We start from the raw sequence: 18,955 nt of genomic DNA, 5'->3' as shown, positions 1-18,955 counted from the left end.
TGTATGAATGTGAAGTCCAGGCACCATGTCCCTCCTCCTCTCCAGCATAGACTAGGAGTGTGAATTACCGAGAGGAACAGAGGACAGATATCAGAGGACATTTTTCTCAGAAAGATCCCAGATTTCCTGGAATGCTATGGTATATTTTAGTTATCTGTGTTTCTACTAACTAACATCAGAAAAGATGGCGCCTTGGTGTAGCAGAAAGAACACTGTATGTGTCATTCAAGCAGGAGGTCACTGGTGACATGACTCTAGCACAACAGACAACTTCGCCCTTCAGATCCAGTACTTGCATTGAGGGGATTGGCCACGATGTCCTTTAAGATTTCTTAAATTCGAACATCCAAAATTGTGTCGACATTTTTAACCATATGTGACTCCACTGAGTACAACAATGAAAAATTTTTTTTCTAAATGTTTATTTTTATTTTTTCTAAATGTTTCATTTCTTAGTGGGAGAGCATGAGTGGGAGAGGGACAGAGAGAGAGGGAGATAGAGGATCTGAGGCGGGCTCTATGCTGAGAGCAGAGAGTCCAGTGTGGGGCTTGAACTCATGAACCGTGATATCATGTCCCAAGTCAAAGTTGGATGTTTAACTAACTGAGCTAACCAGGTGCCCCGATTCAAAATATTTTTTAATGCTTATTTATTTTTGAGAGACTGAGCGTGAGTGCTGGAGAGGCAGAGGTAGAGAGAGAGGGAGATACAGAATCTGAAGCAGGCACCAGGCTCCGAGCCGTCAGCACAGAGCCTGACACGGGGCTGGAATCCACAAACCATGAGATCATGACCCGAGTGGAAGTCAGACACTTAACTGACTGAGCCACCCAGGCGCCCCCAAAATATTTTTTAAAAACTGTTTAAACTACTGCTTTCTTTCCAAATGTCAGAATAACTCACACACACACACACACACACACACACACACACACTTTAGCACTTTACAAATTAGCTTAAAACCACTCACTACCATTGAAAGCATGCGTTTAAAATCAAACAGAAAAATTTGCACACAGAAACAATTTCTTTGGCATCGTAGAGTCTATGACACACAAATTTCCATCCAGTGTGTTTACATAGCTCCATAACCTCAAATCAAACGTCATCGAAAACCATTGAAAAAACTCATTTGGCACATTTTATTTGGTGAAAAGAAGGTAGATCAAAGGTAAAGTATAGATTATTTAATAGTAAGTGATATTTGTCAAAATTTGTCAACACTTTCTAAAGATACTGTGGACAGACAGACAAAGGCAAAGAGTCATGCCACAGATGGAGAAGAGTTCTGCTTTGATCAGTCCGTGCTTATTACCTTTGGAGCTTTAAACTAAGTGTTTGAAACTTCCTACTCCTTCCATAACACATTCAGATTTCTTCCCTCCTTCCTTTTTAGCTAGAGTAGCTGTGTAATACAAACAGATTCACTTTTGAGATGCTAAAATATCAAATTATATTAACTGAAGTGTGCCAAATTTCAGATTTGCAAGCGGAATAAGTCCTTGAGATGTATCTACAGCATAGAGCCTATAGTTAATACTATTGTACACGTGAAAACTTACTAAGTAGATAGATCTTTTGGTAAGTGTTCTTATCAGAGAAGAATAATAAAGAAGATAATATAAAACTTTAGGGGTGACAGATATGTTTATGGCATACAATGTAATGATGGTTTCATGGTTGTTGTTTTTAAAATTTTTTTTATTTTTTTATTTATTTTTGAGAGACAGAGAGAGACAGTACAAGCAGGGGAGGGCCAGAGAGAGAGGGAGATATAGAATCTGAAGCAGGCTCCAGGCTCTGAGCTGTCAGCACAGAGCCCAATGTGGGGCTTGAACCCACGAACCGTGAGATCATGACCTGAGCTGAAGCCGGACGCTTAATCGACTGAGCCACCCAGGCACCCCATGGTTGTTTAATTATCACCAAACTCATCCAATTGTATACATTAAATGTGTACCGCTTTTTGTATGTCAATTACACTTCAATAAAGTAATTTTAAAAAAAGAAAACATCTTAATAGCACTTTCCGATGTATATGATATCATACTAATTATAAGATTCAAAGTATATATGCAAATGTAAGATGATCTTAACTACAAGGAACACAAAACATAAAATAAATACTTCATACGTGTAAAGAAAATTGGCTTTTTGCTCTTGTTTTAGTTCCAAAACTCAGTTCCCGAAAAAGACATAAACTCCACAAAACAAATCATAGTTTTGTTTTCCTTAGATTTTGCATGCTGCACAGAAATTGACCATTCAAATAAGAAAATATTTACTAGATCCAATTCACTTGAGATCAAAGATCTATGGTTTGTTAAGTATCCCACCAAATTATGTTCAGAATACAGACTGTGAGCATATGCTGGAAACACATCCAAGTATTTAAACATACAGTAATTTATGTTGATTTCTATTGCCAGCTATTACCGCTCAATGCTCAACATTACATCCTGTGTTGAGGTGGGCAAAGGTAATGAAGCGTTAAGTCTGGCCAGAGCTGAGAACAGCCCCGTCTCGGCTCCGTGCCCATGAATGAACGTACGTCAGGTAGAGTCCAGCCAGCAAAGTGTCTGGCATTTCTTCCTGGCTGACCTGTTTTTTTTTTCTTTAATACTATGAATGTGTTGCATGTTCCAATAACTGAGCTTCTTGCAAGACAGGTCTTTGGCTTGTCTGTGGCTGAGCCTTCCGCTCAAACTTTCTGCCATGCTTTAGAATGAATGCTTAGACATAATTTGAGACACATCTCTCCGGAGAGCCTAACTGAGCTATCAGTTGGGAGGTATTATGAACGTCCCTGTTGAAGGAGCTCAATGGAGCTTCAGGTCTAGTTAGCACATTTACTGGCCAGATGGGACGTGTTTCAAATTCCAGAAGACAAGGGACCTCCATCTATTGGAGAGCTTTCCTGAAGACCTTGAGGTGATCCCTAAGTACCAGAAAATGCAACTAAACTCACGACTTCCTAGAGAGGTTCTGAGAAACTCAGTTACTTTTCTCCTGGTTATTTCACAAAGCTACTGATGCTTAGATTGTGACTTTCTCTTGTCAGGTAAGTATTTTCTCAATTGGAGTATAAGATCAAGTTTCAAAATAAATCATCAGTTTCCATCATATTCCTAAACATCTAGGCATTCATATTCCTTCGTAAAGAAAACCTTCATGGGGCTTCTGGGTGGCTCAGTGGGTTGAGCTTTCGACTTTGGCTCACGGTATGATCTCACGGTTCGTGAGTTCAAGCCCCACATTGGGCTCTCTGCTGTCAGTGCAGAGCACTTCAGATCCTCTGTCCCCTCTCTCTCTGCCCCCACTTGCGCTCTCTCAAAAATAAATAAACATTAAAAAAGAAAAAGGTCAGGAAAGGTTTTCATATTGAAAAAGAAGGACATGGCAGCCTGATAGGTGGGGGAATAGAATGATTCCCTTGGGAACCAAGAGGAAGCGGAATCTTTCATACCTTCATTTCTCCTCCAGGCATGGCCACAAGCAAAATTGTAGAGTGAGGCAACTTGATCCTCAGTGGCTCCTACCTCCTGCTGGGCCCTTCCTCATGTTTTGACTTGGTGTCCCTACACCCTCTTCTCGCCTCCCTTCAAACAACCTCAGGATTGCGCTGATCTTTTCTTTTAAAACCTCATCTTGGGGGCACCTGTGTGGCTCAGTCTGTTAAGTGTCCAGCTTCAGCTCAGTTCATCATCTCACAGATTGTGGGTTCGAGCCCCATGTCGGGCTCTGTGTTGACAGTTAGCTCAGAGCCTGGAGCTTGTCTTCAGATTATGTGTCTCCCTCTCTCTCTGACCCTCCCCTGCTCATTCTGTCTCTCTCTCTTATAAAATAAATAAAACATTAAAAAAAATTTTTTAACCTCATCTTGGATGAGGGTGTTATATCAGTCACTCACATCTTAGTATAAACTGAAGTAAATGTCTTATCTTGCTAACTGTGATATCCATCACCTTCTTTATTAAAGGAAGTTTCTGGTTTCTAGGTAGAAAGAATTATTTAAAACAGAAGAGGATATTTGCACAATGGCAGTATTGTAGCCAATGCGGTTTCTCCAACATGAGACCATTGTTAATTAAGACAGAAGAGGAATTTTCCAGCATGCCTGAACTTGCAAACTTAATCTGCAACACATAAGGCCATCTCTGGACCCCCCTAATCATCTGCTCCTCTATTCAATCTCTTGGTCAACAGTTAGGATACAGTAAGTTCTGGAACAATACACTTGTGCATGATGGAGATGGTAGGTGCTGCAGGAAGTCAGAGGAGGCTTTCTTCCTGGTTGAAAAAATTCTTGGACATTTTATGGAGGTACTAAAATTAGTGCTGAGCCTGGAAATACACATAGTAGGATCTCCCTCTGCTTCTGCAGCTATGAAATATTTATGGTGAAATTTTACTAGATGTAAAATTTACTAGATGTAAAATGTATATGGAGAAATCTGGCCAAGACACTTTACTGGTAGACTGCCAGAGCGTGGAATGTGTGGAGAAGACGGACACGTAAGTAAGTCCTGGCCTTACTTTATGTCATCTCAGAGGCCACATCTGAAAACACCCACCTGAGTACCGGCTCCCTGAGTACCGCCAACATGACTGGTGTCCTTATAAAAAGGGGAAATTCAGACACAGACATGGATAGAGGAAGAATAGTAAGTGGAGACGAAGGCAGAGATGGGGCAGAAATGCCAAAAATCCCCAGCAAAGCACCAGAAACGCTTGGAGAACCACAGAGCGGATTCTCCCTCACAGCCACAGAAGGAACCAACCCTTCCGAACCCTTCATCTTGAACTTCTAGCCTGCAGACAATAAATTTCTCAGGCTTAAAGGTGCTCAGTGTGTGGGACTTCACTATGGCCACCCTGGAAGATGAATCCAGCATCAGATAAGGTGTGGTCCTCCCACTGGGTGCTTACAGGCTAGAGAGAGGCACCTGCTGGGCCCGGGTGGGGGTGTGCAGGATAGAAAGGAACCCTGGAGGGTGCTGGTTGGGAAGGCGGAGTGGGGAGACCACTGCATGGGGAGGTCAGGAGGGCTGGGGCTGGGTGACCATGAGAAGTCAGCTGCTTGCTACGTGAACTCGCACACGAAGTGATTAAAGCGAGCCGGTTGGAAGTCGCTGTGACTCTCCTGTTCCTGGCTCTGTGCCTGTTCCGGGGACATTGCTAAAGCTGATGAGGCCCCAGTTGAAAGTGGGAGTTGCCCAAAACTACTCCAAATCCTTTTCAAAGTTTGCAGTGAGCCAGCTCTCCCCATGTGTAGGGTTTGAACATTTCATTGTCATTCTGCTGTTGCCCAAGGCCATGCAGGGAACTGGAAGTGTTGGGTTTTTATGGCCGAGACCATGGACATGAAATCCCTGTCCACAGCACTCACTCAGTGTAGCTGCATGTTTGATAAAGGTCTCTCTCTGTTAATGATTACTTTTAAGAGATGACTTCAAAATATCACCTGGCTGGTGTTCCTAGGACTTTTTGTAATACTAAAGACCACCCTTGAAAATTACACCCCACATTCCAGGGCAGCCTTGCCCAGAACTGTCTAACTGTGACGTTTATCATAGTCTGGCAGGTTACACATTGTACATATGTATGATGCTTACTTTTTCTTTCGCTTAAGACAATGTCAACTCCAAGAAGGCAGGCCCTTCAGCTGATTCGATCATTGATGTATCCTTAGTGCCTGAAACAATATCTAGTATGCACTAAGATTGAATGAACACACACACACACACACACACACACACACACACACACACACAATCCCCTGGAAAGATGGTCAGAGTTGGCAGTAATCAAAACCCTTCCAAGGACTAGCACATGGTAGATGCTTCGTGAGTGTTTGTTGAGTGAATATGTGACTGTCCATCATATCATGGGCCCACAGCCCTTTCCTGAGGACCCCTAAACGCAGGCAAAGATTAAATAACCCAGGAAGTGAAAGGAGCTGATTACGTTCACATGAATTAGAGCTGGGGATTTACATTCTGGGCCCCAACATCCAACCTGCACAGCCATAAAAAACAGAACACCAGAAACATTTGGGTAGAAATTAAGCACAGAAAGAACTATTACTGAGCATTTGGACTCTTGGCCCTGTTTGGATGTGGTGGCAGAACTGTACCTTGGTATCAACAAGATGTCTTCTTCAGTGGGCATATGCCCTATATTACCTGTGAATATAATGAGATATCAGTCTTGAGATTGTGTCCTGTTACACGGCAAAAGGAAGAATGGTATAGGGTGAGCCTGACCTCATCAGGTGAGGCCTTAAAAAAATTTTTTTTAATGTTTTTTATTTATTTTTGAGAGAGAGAGACAGCATAAGCAGGGGAGGGTCAGAGAGAGGAAGGGAGACACAGAATCCAAAGCAGGCTCCAGGCTCTGAACGCAGGGCTCGAACCCACTGAACATGAGATCATGACCTGAGCCCAAGCCAGATGCTCAACCGACTGAGCTACCCAGGTGCCCCCAGGTGAGGCCTTTCAAAGTGCAAGCCTCTTTGGCTGATCTTCCAGGAGAAAGTCAGGGGCAGGTTCCTATTGTCCTGGAAGAAGCAGTAACCTTACTCCAAACCACTGCAGGGCTGAGGAGGGTTCTAGGCCAACATGGACTAATGAAATGATGGCCTCACTCATGCACCACAAGGAAGTGATTTCCATGAACAGTGAGCTTGGAGAAGGTCCCTGAGCCACATATGGGGGCCACAGAATGTCTAGCATCTTTGCGGCAGCCTGTGACGTCCCCAAGCAGAGACTGAGAACATGACACCCAAACTTCTTATCTGCAGAAACTGTGAGGTCATGAATTTATGTTAAGTCACTTCATTTGTGGTCATCTGTTATGTGCCAAAAAAAAAAATTAATGCATACAGTTAGCTAGTTGAGTTCCATTCTTAATGGTGAAAAACAATGAATAAATAGAGGTTAACAGGTGTGTGTGTGGAGGGGGGGATGTGGGCGAAGGGAGAACAGAACTCCTGGTGGGTGTGATGGGAAGTTGGGGGGGCAGTTAGTGTGACGGTACTGAGAATCTATTTTGTGCCACCAAGTTGCACACTTACAAAAGGCTAAGTAATAAATAGCAGGTTTGCATATTTTCTCACAAAGTTTAAAAAATGTGGGGAAAAGATGGCCAAATAAAGTGGAAAGAATATCAGGTCCCTTGACTCTTTTGGTTATGGTCAAGGACATTCTTTTCAGACCCTTAACCTCAGCTCTGTTCAAAATTATTTCTAATTAATTCAAAATAATTCAAGATATCCTTCAATTTGAAAGTAATCTGTTTTTCATTTTCAAGCATTTGAAAACTTCAAAAAAAAACTTCATTTTAAACTTCGGGGGCACCCGGGTGGCTCAGTCAGTTAAGCATCCGACTTCGGTTCAGGTCATGATCTCACAGTCCATGGGTTCGAGCCCTGTGTCAGGCTCTGTGCTGACAGCTCAGAGCCTGGAGCCTGCTTCTGATTCTGTGTCTCCCTCTCTCTATGACCCTCCCCCACTTGCTCTCTGTCTGTCTCTCAAAATAAAATAATAAAGACAAAAACAATTTTTTAAATAAAATAAAATTAAAAAATAAAAAGACTTCAAAAATATGTTCTCCAAAGAGTATCTAGCTTTGAAGATTCATGGAGTAGAGGCATTAGAGATGTCAATATAAGTTAGTGAGGGTGAAAAATAACCCAAATTCTATGAATCACCATGATATTCATTTTTTTTTAACATTTATTTCTTTTTGAGAGAACGTGAGTGGAGGAGGGACAGAACGAGAGAGGGACAGAGGATTCGAAGCAGGCTCCATGCTGACAACAGTGAGCTCCAAGCAGGGCTCTAACTCATGAACTGTGAGCTCATGACCTGAACTGCTGAGCCAAAATCGGACACTCAACCCACTGAGCCACAGAGGCGCCCCTGAATCATCTTGAGATTTAAAAGATAGGAAGGAAAGAGTGTTACATACCCTGAATGGATGAGCGTGAGTCAGGTCAGAAGAGCAGCCCTCGCAAGACAGGCCAGAGAACCTTCCAGAATTTTACCCAAGACTCTTGGCTCTCGGAGCAGACTCAAATGGGACAAACAACACGCAGTAGGAGGGAGCAGGACCCAGATAGGAGGCCAGCCAAGAACACAGCCAAACCAAGCACATGACGCTGGGGAAATCCAAGCAAAGGTGAGAAAACTTTTGTCCAGGGCCAGTAACCTGGGCCTGACCCAGCTGCGGAAGGCGGGGGGGGGGGGTGGTAGGTCGGTGAAGCCGGCGCAGGGAGGCCCCAGGAACAGAGCGACCCTGGGGCTAGGGAAGGCTTGGGTGCCCGGGGCTGAGCTATAAGGATCTCCCCAACAGTGCCCTTTCAGAGCTAGAGGAATTTTAAGAGTCCGACTTTATAACCTGTGCTCCCCAGGGCCTCGCAGAGCGTGAAGAAACCCGGGTTCTTTGTATCGCCTCCTGCCAACTGGGTTATCTTAGCACAGGCTCTGGTCTGATAAGAATAAGAACTGAGTTTGCTCACAGAAGGTTCATTTCATTCCCTTGCGCTGTGGTCCAGGTAGAGTCCTGACCAGCTCAACCAGTTGGTTCTGGCTTTGCTTCCAAATCTCTTATCCCCATAACCCTCCTCCTCCTCTTTGCTTCTGCGTACCTTGCATCATCTTGCTCCTACATGGGACCCTGCAGTTTATTAATAACAATAGCGATTGCCATGACAACATGGCACAACACAAACCAAAGCCCCTTCACGGGACTCCCCCCAGTGGGGTGACATCATGCTTAGCACTCGCACATGTGACCTCATTGAGCTCTCACAGTGGCTGCATGAGATGGAAAAGCCAAGAGTTCAGAGTGGGTGATGGCTTGTCTGCAGTCACACAGCCAGGGAGTGGGCTGTGGGCTTTTGAATCCAGGCTTGTCTGGCTCCACAGTGTGTATTTTCAATGTAGGACATCCCAAGTCTCTATTAGTTATCATCCTATACGTGCCCTTTCTTTCTAGCAGTCTGGAAACCTCCCCCTGGGTTGAGGGTAGAGGAAAAGCAAGTGTCTATGTGTCCAGAGGAGTAACCAGTGGTGATTACTTGAGAACCGGCAGAAATTTGAAGGAAAAACATGAAAGAAAAGCATTCAGGTAAAGCAGAAGACAACGAAAGACCTTATGATGGCCAATGCGATAGACAAATTCGGATACAGACTATGTATTCACAAATATACATAGTGCCTGACTCAGTGGGTTAATGTGGGGTCCCATTGATAACACTCAGTAAACATTTAAGAATGAAAACAATGCACAAGACAGCTGTCCACAGAAAATACTCTCCAAAGAGCAGAAACTTCGCCCCTCAGAGAATCTGGGCGCATTCATTCTCTCCAGGTGCCCCCTTCAAACCATAAATCCTCCTTCCCTACAGTATCTCTTACTTAAAAATTAAAACACGATAGTGAAAGCTGTCTCTAGCTTACCCAACATCCAAATATTTTGAGTACTCCCAGCACCAATATATATATAAACTACATAAACACACGTGTAACCCCAGTTCTGCAAGGATCCTTTCTCTCTCAGATATTTCGCAATGGCTTCCATAACTTGGGATACTGCTTGTAAAATTTATCTCGACAAGCTAACAGATTTTCCCAAAGAGCTGCCAAGAATAATTTTAAAGAAAATATGCCTTAACCCAGTTTTCTTGTGTATTCAGGAAAAGACAGGATATATATTTACATCCTTAAAAAGTAAGTCATCCAACTTTTTTTTCCAACATGAGTTTCAACACGCTTGGAAGAAGAAAAATAACCCAACTGAATTATTCAATATTCAATTTTGTTTTGTCCTCATGCTCCAGAATTGCTTAACGATGGGGAAAATATAATTTAAAAAAATGCAAGCCCTCAAGTAATCATAAAAGTAAAAACATTCTTTTATTTCTTTCAAAAATAACAAACTGGGAATTGACATAATCAGAAAGATGATTTTCTATGTTTGGGATTTTCAGAGAAAGAAATGCTGTAGAAAAAAATAATGTTTAGATACCTAAAGCCTGATTCTAAGCAGAGTCTCCTTTTCTTGAGAGCGTTCCAATGTAAAATTAAAAATTGTAAGAAAGAAAGTCTGATTCTAATCTCTGTTTTTTTTAGAAGTGTTTTAACTTAAATCTTTCTTTTTTAATATTTTTTTTTACTTATTTTGAAAGAGAGAGAGAGAGAGAGAGAGAGAGAGAGAGAGACAGCCTGAGCAGGGGAGGGGACAGAGAAAGGGGCAGAAAGCAAGAGTCCCACACAGGTTTCCCGCTGCCAACCTGGAGCCCAATGCACGCACAAACCGAGAAGTCACAACTTGAGCTGAAATCAAGAATCGGTCGCTTAACTGAGTCAATCACCCAGGCACCCCGACTGAAATCTTTCTAAAATCTGACTGTTTTCTAAAATGCCCATCCTAAGTACCATCGATTGCTCTGTGGTCCCGCAGATAAATTCTGCCGATCCAGGAAGTTCTTAAATCATCATTCACAGAATGTTCCCAGCGACTGTCCTCCTTCTAACAATGTTTATTTGTCTCCCGATCCCATCACATCTTTCTGAGGACACTGGGCCTCAAACTTGGACGTTTCCAATCGGCGTTCATGCCTGGCTTTTCCTTCCTTGCCGTGTATAAGCGAAAGCCCTTGGGAAGTGGAAGATGTCCTTCACTTCGAGAGAAACTGTCCTCCTCTGCGCATGGGCTCCTGGCACTACTTGGCCAGATGGCCTGGAATTTTCCCTCCTGTTTGGCCCACTCTGGAGTTTCAGCCCTTTGAGGGTATAGATCACCCCAAGTGTGATGAGTCGATAGAGAGGAAGAAGGAATAGAACAGAGCGAGTAAATCCGCTTTGCTCTTTAAAAGACACTTCTTGCCATTCTTAGAAAAATGTTTCCTTGGGCTACTGGGTAACTCAGTCTGTTGAGCGTCCGGCTTCGGCTCAGGTCATGATCTCACGTTTCATGAGTTCAAACCCCACGTCAGGCTCTGTGCTGACAGCTCAGAGCCTGGAGCCTGCTTCTGATTCTGTGTCTTCCTCTCTCTATTTGAGCCTCCCCTGCTCATGTTGTTTCTCTCTCTCTCAAAAATAAATAAAACATTAAAAAAAAGAAAGAAAAAGAAAAAGAAAAATGTTTCCTGTGCCAGCCTCCAAGAAAATCACAGAGCCAGTGTTAGATGGTCATAGCTAGTAGCTATCTTGACCAGGCTACCACTTGAAAGGGCGTGAGAGCAGACACTCCATTGATTGGCTTTCTCAGAATAAGAAGAGTTTGCTGCTACCATGATCAGGAGTGTACTATATATAGAGTGAGAACAAGGCATACTGCAAGAAAGGCTGCTTCCGTGGCAAAAGGGGGCCATCAGGAAACCAGCGTGTCCCTTGTAGCACTGGCCATAACTCAACGGAATCTACATGGAGATACGGATTCAATGTGACTGTCCCTTAGACACTCAGATTAAAATTCAAAGTCCCCTTATATAGCACTTGCTTCAAAGAGAAATCTTACCTGAAGCAAGGGCGTGGTTTGGGCTCTGAAGGCTCCTGTGAAGGAGACACTTTTAGGGCTATCTGAGCATCTTGCCAAAACACACTGGTTACCGACCCACAAACTAAGGGTGCCGATGGGCCGCAAGCAAAGCAGGGAAAAGAAAAAAAAAGAAGAAGAAGAAACTAGAGAAATTATTTAAGGATATACATATAATCTAGACTCTAAAAAATCATTGAAGTCACCTTGGAAAACCCCAGCAATTTGCTAGAAACCCTTACTTGTACTTCACGGTTCAGAACTGTTTTCACTGCTCATGAGCAGGGTCTCTAGACGTTTAATAAACACCATAAAGACCAGAAACCTCAGTCTATGCTGAGCAGAGGTGAGGCGCTAGCCCCGGATACAGAATTCAAATGGGTACTCCCGAAATGTAGGAATCAACATCAGTAAGCTTTGAATGCAATATTCTAAAAAGGCAAAATCAATGCCCCACATCACGACCAACAAAATAGCAAACACTTTAAATAAGGGCAGGATTCAGGACTCCTGATTTTTCCTTCTGCCAAAGGCTCGAACGGGGCTCAGGACAGCATTGTTGCTGATGCTGTTTTTATTTAGACTTTTGATATCTTGTTCATCAAGGATTTTTCTGCATTAATTTTGATTTTTGAAAATGTTGCCTTAAATAGTATTTATCTTAATGGTTGAATTTTTCTGTGCCCTCTTAAATAATGAGCAGAACCAGTATCTCATGGGCCCCACCCAAGTGCCTGCTCTGAGCTGATGGCAAGAGATTAAAAGCGAAGATGAGATTCTGAAGAAACCCCACAGGTGTGTGTCCAAGGCAGACAAAACTGCAGAGACCACTTTATATTAGAGACAGGATAATTCCAGATCTATAACAGCCATCTGGACAGCACTGAACGTTTCTAAAGTCTTCCCATTTCGGTATCCCTGAATTAGCTCTAAATACTGACTTTTTAATGCAGGAAAGCTAAACAAACAAACAAACAAACCATTAGGAAAATGCATATAGTTAAATTAATAATGGGGAGGATTTCTAAGCCAGTATCTTAATTTCCATTTCAAGAGCAAAAGTTCGATTTTTCAAAGAGGCAGACCTTTCCATTTCTCAGATTCCAAAACGTTAGTATTTCTATACATTTGTTACTAAGTGCGTGACTTCTTGAAATCACACAAACCCTCAGTAGATATTCTGCTTTCTAACCCACAGAACATAATTGTTTTAAATGGCCTACAATTAGCATTGTTTGCCCTTTGTTCCTGCACACTGAAAAAAGAGGAAATATCCCATAAAATGAGAAAAAAGTGTATAACCCCAAGAAGATTCAAGTAAATAAAGTGTGCCTATAAATATTTTGGCTAAGTGTTCTAGGGCTTAACATATTCATTAACTGGAAACATTTTGCACAACATTTAGCATCAACATATACAAACATACAAAGCATGTAAAAATTCTGCAATTATCAAGTTACAAATTATTCAAGTGTCTCGTAATTAACGCTTAGCTCCAGAGCTCTGGTGGTGAGGATTTCGGTATCCTGCTCAGGCTGGCACGGAGGAAGGATCGCTCCACCGCTGCCACCTATTGGACTTCTGTGTGAAGTAGATTTGATCACACCTGGTAGCAAGGTTTACCTGCCGCTTGGATGTGGAGAAGGTGTCACCTCAGCAAACGCCCAGCCATCGTGTGTGATTCTCTCTGGGACCTTCGGCCAGCACCGGGCACCCCAGCCCATGCAAATGGCAGGCCTCCCTGCAAAGCCACGCAGTGGGCCCAGTTCTGAGAGGTAACAGACCTCTTCCCTCAACGTCTAGAAATGGGACAAGCGTTCACCACACACGGGCCATTGGCTGTTAAACACAGGCCTGCAGATCCCACCTCGACGCAACCAACCGCGAAGGCGGGCTGAGCTAACCTCTACTCCCGGTCCCGTCCTGATCGTATCAGAAAGAGATGCCATCCCAGTTGCTTGGAGCACAGATACAGCAGACTAATGTAGCAAAGCAGTTTAGCCTGATGTCCAGGGGATTCTGGGAACGTGCAAGAGTTCACCTCAACCAAGCTTTTTGACCTGGAATTTCCTGAATTCCTCAGAATGAGACTAACATAGTTAGGATGGAAATGCCTAGAGCCAGATGATTATTCCTGATGGGTTTTTTCCCACTTATTAAATGGCATCAACTACTAAATTTTATTTTCCCACAAAGGGATGCATCAAGTAATCCAGAGTACCTGTGTCTTTAGCAGGTAGCAGTGCATGTGGACGGTTGACAAAATCTGACTGGCTCTCTCTCCCTCCTCTGGCTGCTCCCCACCCACAGTGCCGCCATGTCTTACTAGTTCCGTGGCCTCGCAACCGAGTTTCTCGGATTCCAGCCTCACACCCCCACCCTGAGACCACCACCCTGTCCCTAACTGGCTTCCAGAGTGCTTTTTCCAAGTGGCAGATCTGATTCCATCATTCTGTTCTTTCAAATTCTGCAGCAGCTCCCACCCCCCATCAAAGGAACCTCATATCTTTGTTATGGAATGAATATATGACCTTCTAAAAACCTACCTTCCTCTGATGGTGCAGAGCCTGCTTGGGATTCTCTCTTTCCCTCTCATTCCACCCTCTCTCACTCTTGATTCTCTCTCTCTCTCAAAATAAATAAGTTAAAAATAAATAAACATATTAAAAAATAAATAAATATTTAAAAAGAAACAAATTAAAAAAGAAAATGAATATTAAAATTTTCAAGGGAAGATGGGCTTTTAAAGAATCTTTTAAAGCCCATTAACAGAGTGAATAAAACAAGAGAAAAGTAAATACGTGGACAATAAATCTCTGGCATTAGCGTCGCAATGGGAGGGGTTGGCCGGCAAGTAATTTAGACATTTTCAGGACCTACCTAGTAAAATTATCTTTACCATGCTGGTTGTTTTGGTTTCTTTAAACACAGTTTCCAAGTTCTAATATTACCACTCTAACTTTGTTCAACTAACTTATAAACATGTAAAATAAAGTTTGCACTACCGTTTTGCTACAGAGAAGTTTACAGGAAGTTCAAAGTATTTCCAAGTGTATTACAGAGAATTATTTATGTCTTCCAAAAGATTATATCCCTGTGCAGTTTCATATGATAAGGACCTGGATTAACTTTGTTCTACAAAGGAGGAAAGACTGATGTATTATACGCTTCTCTATTGCATCCTTAAGTGGAGTCAAAAGAACAAAGCGTTTTCCCGAAGGAATAAGTATCTGTCCTCAGTGCCGCCTAGAGATCAAAAGCATGTTTTAGCAGTTTTATTGGCAATCTTCTGAGGCCTTCCACTAATATTTTGTTTCATAAATGGTGAGTGCTGGAGGCTGGCAAATCTTGCTGTAAACAAATGAGAGGCTGTCAGTCATGATTTCTGAAAAACGTTACTCAACACCAATAATAAGAACTTTTCTAGTTTCTCCTGGTTTGTAGGATTGTTCTCAGTGTGTTTATAGAAGTGATCTCTCAAACCGCTTGCCTTACTTTACTGAAAGGTTAAAAAAAAAGCAAACAAAAAAGAAACACAGTGGTAAAGTGACATGCTATTGTTTAGGTGAGAAAATGTACAAATAAAACTTCATCGGAGTATGAATTTCTTGCGGTTGTTGTAACAAACTACCACACACGGAGTGGCTTCAACGACAGAAATGCATTGTCTCTGAGTTCTGGAGGCTGGAAGCATAAGGCCAAGGTTTAGGCAGGGCTGGTTCCTGGGGAGGCCTCCAGAGAAAATTGTCTCCAGACCTCTCTCCTAGCTGCTGGTGGCGTGGGCGATCTTTGACATTCCTTGGCTTGTAGACACATCAGTTTTAGTCTCTGTCTTCAGCGTTACATGGTGTTCTTCCTGTTGGCAGGTCTGTGTCCGATTCCCCCGCTTTGGAGTAGGACACAGTCGTATTAGAGAAAGGCCCGCCCTAAGAACCTTCTTAAGTACATCTGCAATGGCCCCAAATAAGGTCTGAGGCATTGGGGGTGAAGAGTTCAACATATAAATTTTGGGAGAACATAATTCAACTCATAAAAATCAGGTAACTATTCTGAAGGGCGTGCCCAGTTTTTGAAAAATGAGAATAATCTTACAGTTCTGACTTGCCCCATCTCTGGTCTTGGAGGCCCACTGATCTCTGAGTCATCGACGAAAGCGCAGGGCCAAGCAAGGAAGTCTGCAAGGCAAGAAGGTTTAACCTCTCGAAGGTGCTTCATCCATATAGCGCAGGAATCAAGGATCATGGTACTTCTTGGACCTGCCGTTTCTTGGGGCTCTGCTGTCACTTAGGGAGGCGACCACCATGTCGGAGTCGGTCTTGCCTCATGCCGATCGATGTCTATCTCTTTATTTCCAAGTTTTTGTTAAACATGGGAAAATGGCTCAGTCTCTAACCGGGTGAATGTAAACTTACATTAAACGCACAGGGAGAAATTTTTCTTCAGAGTAATTCTGCCAAAAATGGAAATTCCTCTTTCCTAGGCACCCTTCTTACTCTGATAGGATAAATCCTACCATGTTTTTAGTTTTGAGGATGCCCATTTTCTTTCTTCCCTGGAGAGACCTTTCTGACTCTTTCCTGAGCACAACAAGACCTTGTAATCTCTCCAGAGTTCCTCTAACTAAACTACAATATCTTCTAGCTACACTCCCTATACCGACAGAAGCCATCGAAGTTTCTTTTGGGAACCATTTGATGATCCAGTAACCACCATCTCGCTCCTCCTGGTTCCTCCAGCCTGTGAGGGTGACCACCGATCTCAGCCCAGCCTGCCTAGGACTGTCCCATTTTCAGCCCTGAAAGTTCCTGTGTCCTGGGAACCTGAGTCTGAGGCAAATCTGGATGGTCCATCTTCCACCACTGATTTACTCTTCATATATCTCAGTCCATAAATAGCTTAAGTATTCTAGAATTGTAACTAAAGGAGAATTTAAATGGATAAACAAACAAACTCCACTGCAAATTAACTAGATCATCCTTATAATTTTTCTGGAACAACAGGGGACAAAAATAATACTCTAGTTTCATCCTACCTGGACCTCACCAGAACTTCAGTCCTGATTCTGCAACTTTCCTCTGCCTGTCTTCCCATATGTCGGCCGCCAGCATGTTCAAATCCACACTGTTAGACTTACCCGGATCCCTGACGTCTCTTCTCCGCAGGGGCTCACCTGCTCACCTTCTGCTCTCAGGAGAAAGCCAACAGCCACATTTGACAGTTTCCTTTCTTCTCTCCTTATCAACTACCCTCTCACACAGATTCTTCCTCTCATACCAACAATAACTCACATTGTGTGCCACTGCCTGGGTTACAAAGTACTCTTTTGAACCCCATTATTAGGGCTTCGTAGCTACCCAGCTCAGTGGGGTAGTGAGGAGTACAGGCTTTGTTTTACAGATGCAAAAGCCAACTCCATGATGTCAGGTGACTTGTCAAGGCCACTCCATCAGTAAGTGGCAAAGTCTGGCGCTTGAACTTGGATTCCCTTCTCCAAACCACTACTTCCTTTGAAAAGACTCAGATACGTGTTCTGCCACATTCTAGCTGGTTTCCTTGCCTCTAGGCTCTATCCATTCAAGGGGTCCCACGCACTGGAACCATAGACATCTTCCCAGGGCTCAACATGTCCCTTCTCCGTTATAAACTTCTAGCCCTTCCTCCACACACAGAAATCCCAAATTGCCTTCTGACATCCAAACTCTTTCAAAAGCTTCCCCCATCTTCTCTGTTTGGCCTCACCCATTCTGACTCTCAAACATGAACTCTCCATCCATGACTGTCTCAGCCACCTTTACAGCATCCCCTATGGGAAGGTCACCTCCATCCCCAATGTCAAGCCTATGTTTTCCTTTTACCTGAACTGCCCAAGTCCCTCGTCTGAACAATTCTTCTAATTGAACTTCCCGCCAAGGTTTCACCCAACGACTAAGTCCCCATTTATTTCCACCTTCAACCAAGTCCTGTAACATTTCTGCAGATACAGATGGGCTCATTCCAGACCCACTCCTGTCCCTTCCATGGCACTTTTACCTGCAAAGCTAAAAACTACATACCCCAGACTCGCAAGCAGCTCGGGTGAGCTCCACTCTGCCAAGAAGATGTGCCCAGGGGTGATGTGATATGTGAAAACCTAGGAACATCCAGGGTGGGGACATGAATCTTGGTCAACTGTGACAGAAGTGGTGGCAGTCATGAGGTATCTGCTAGAACCATCTAGGGTGTGGGCAGGTTTCTCCTGGCGTGTGTACATGCATGGTTCTCCGAACCTCTTAAAATTTCCAAAACTTCCAACTACCATGCAGCTTATGTTGCTAAAATTAGCTGGAGTGAATTCTGGTCCATAACTAAAAACTTTGGGGCATATGCTATGACACTGCCTTCATTTTGGTGCACTGTCAAATGCTACCTTACATCATGACTTGCTCACGCAAATCTTTTGGTGTCCAGACACCACTCAAGTCCAAGGTGGGTGTAGCTCCTTCTGCCCTCACATCCACAAGAAGGAATACTAGAATTATCCCATGCAATCATGTTACTGGATCACAGCATCTGCGCAGAGATTTTGGAGGAGGGAAGGGTAAACACCAGGGAATCAACCTGGAGTACTCTCTCAGGAACCCCCTTTTCAGTTCCTCCCCTGGGTTCCCTTCTAAACTGTCAATCTTGCCAATCTATGTGTCAGGGGAGTGAGGATTTGGAGATGACTTTCAATTGGTAGAGGTTTCCAGAATAAGAAAGAGCCACATAGGATACGGAGCAGGACCCAGATGAGAAGCTACCTAAGGGAGGTCATATGACCTGCTTCTCTCAAGGCAGAAGTTTTCCTGGGTCACCTTCAGCCATGTTTAATTTATCATGACTAGACCCGGACATAACACACCTCAGAGATGTCCGCTGGTTTTCCTCTTAGTGCATCTCACTCTCTCTTTCTCTCTCTCTCTGAAGACCTCACAGGATTGTAAGAATCAGAGAAAAAAGTCAAACATTTGAATATTCTGCTCCTGGCCATGCACCATCGTGACTAACATAACTAGCCCTTGTGTCTCCAACTAGAATATAAACCACCAGGAAATATGTCTTGGCTTCACTCATATCACCTTCTACTCCACTAATTGTCTAAGTACTTGTTGAATAACGGTTTGGAAGATTTTACACATTGACAAATTCTCCTGCAGTCGGTTTTTATTTATCACCTGCTGAGAAGACCCCTCCTAGAGTTATGCACTTAAGAAATCTGAAAATTCAATGTATTCCATCTTTACACCATCTCATGGGTCTGTAAAAACTGTCACAAGGTCTGTCATGCGCAGAGTTGTGTATATAGCTTGCAGAATTGCCAAGATCTCAACATAAGAAAAAAACCTAAAACTGGGATTGTTTTTTTAGTTACAAAAACAGCAATAAGAAATC

This window comes from Suricata suricatta, chromosome 5 (assembly GCF_006229205.1).
Source record: "Suricata suricatta isolate VVHF042 chromosome 5, meerkat_22Aug2017_6uvM2_HiC, whole genome shotgun sequence".
NCBI lineage: Eukaryota > Metazoa > Chordata > Mammalia > Carnivora > Herpestidae > Suricata > Suricata suricatta.
The sequence above is the reverse complement of the archived record's forward strand: the minus strand, read 5'-3'. Positions refer to the sequence as shown.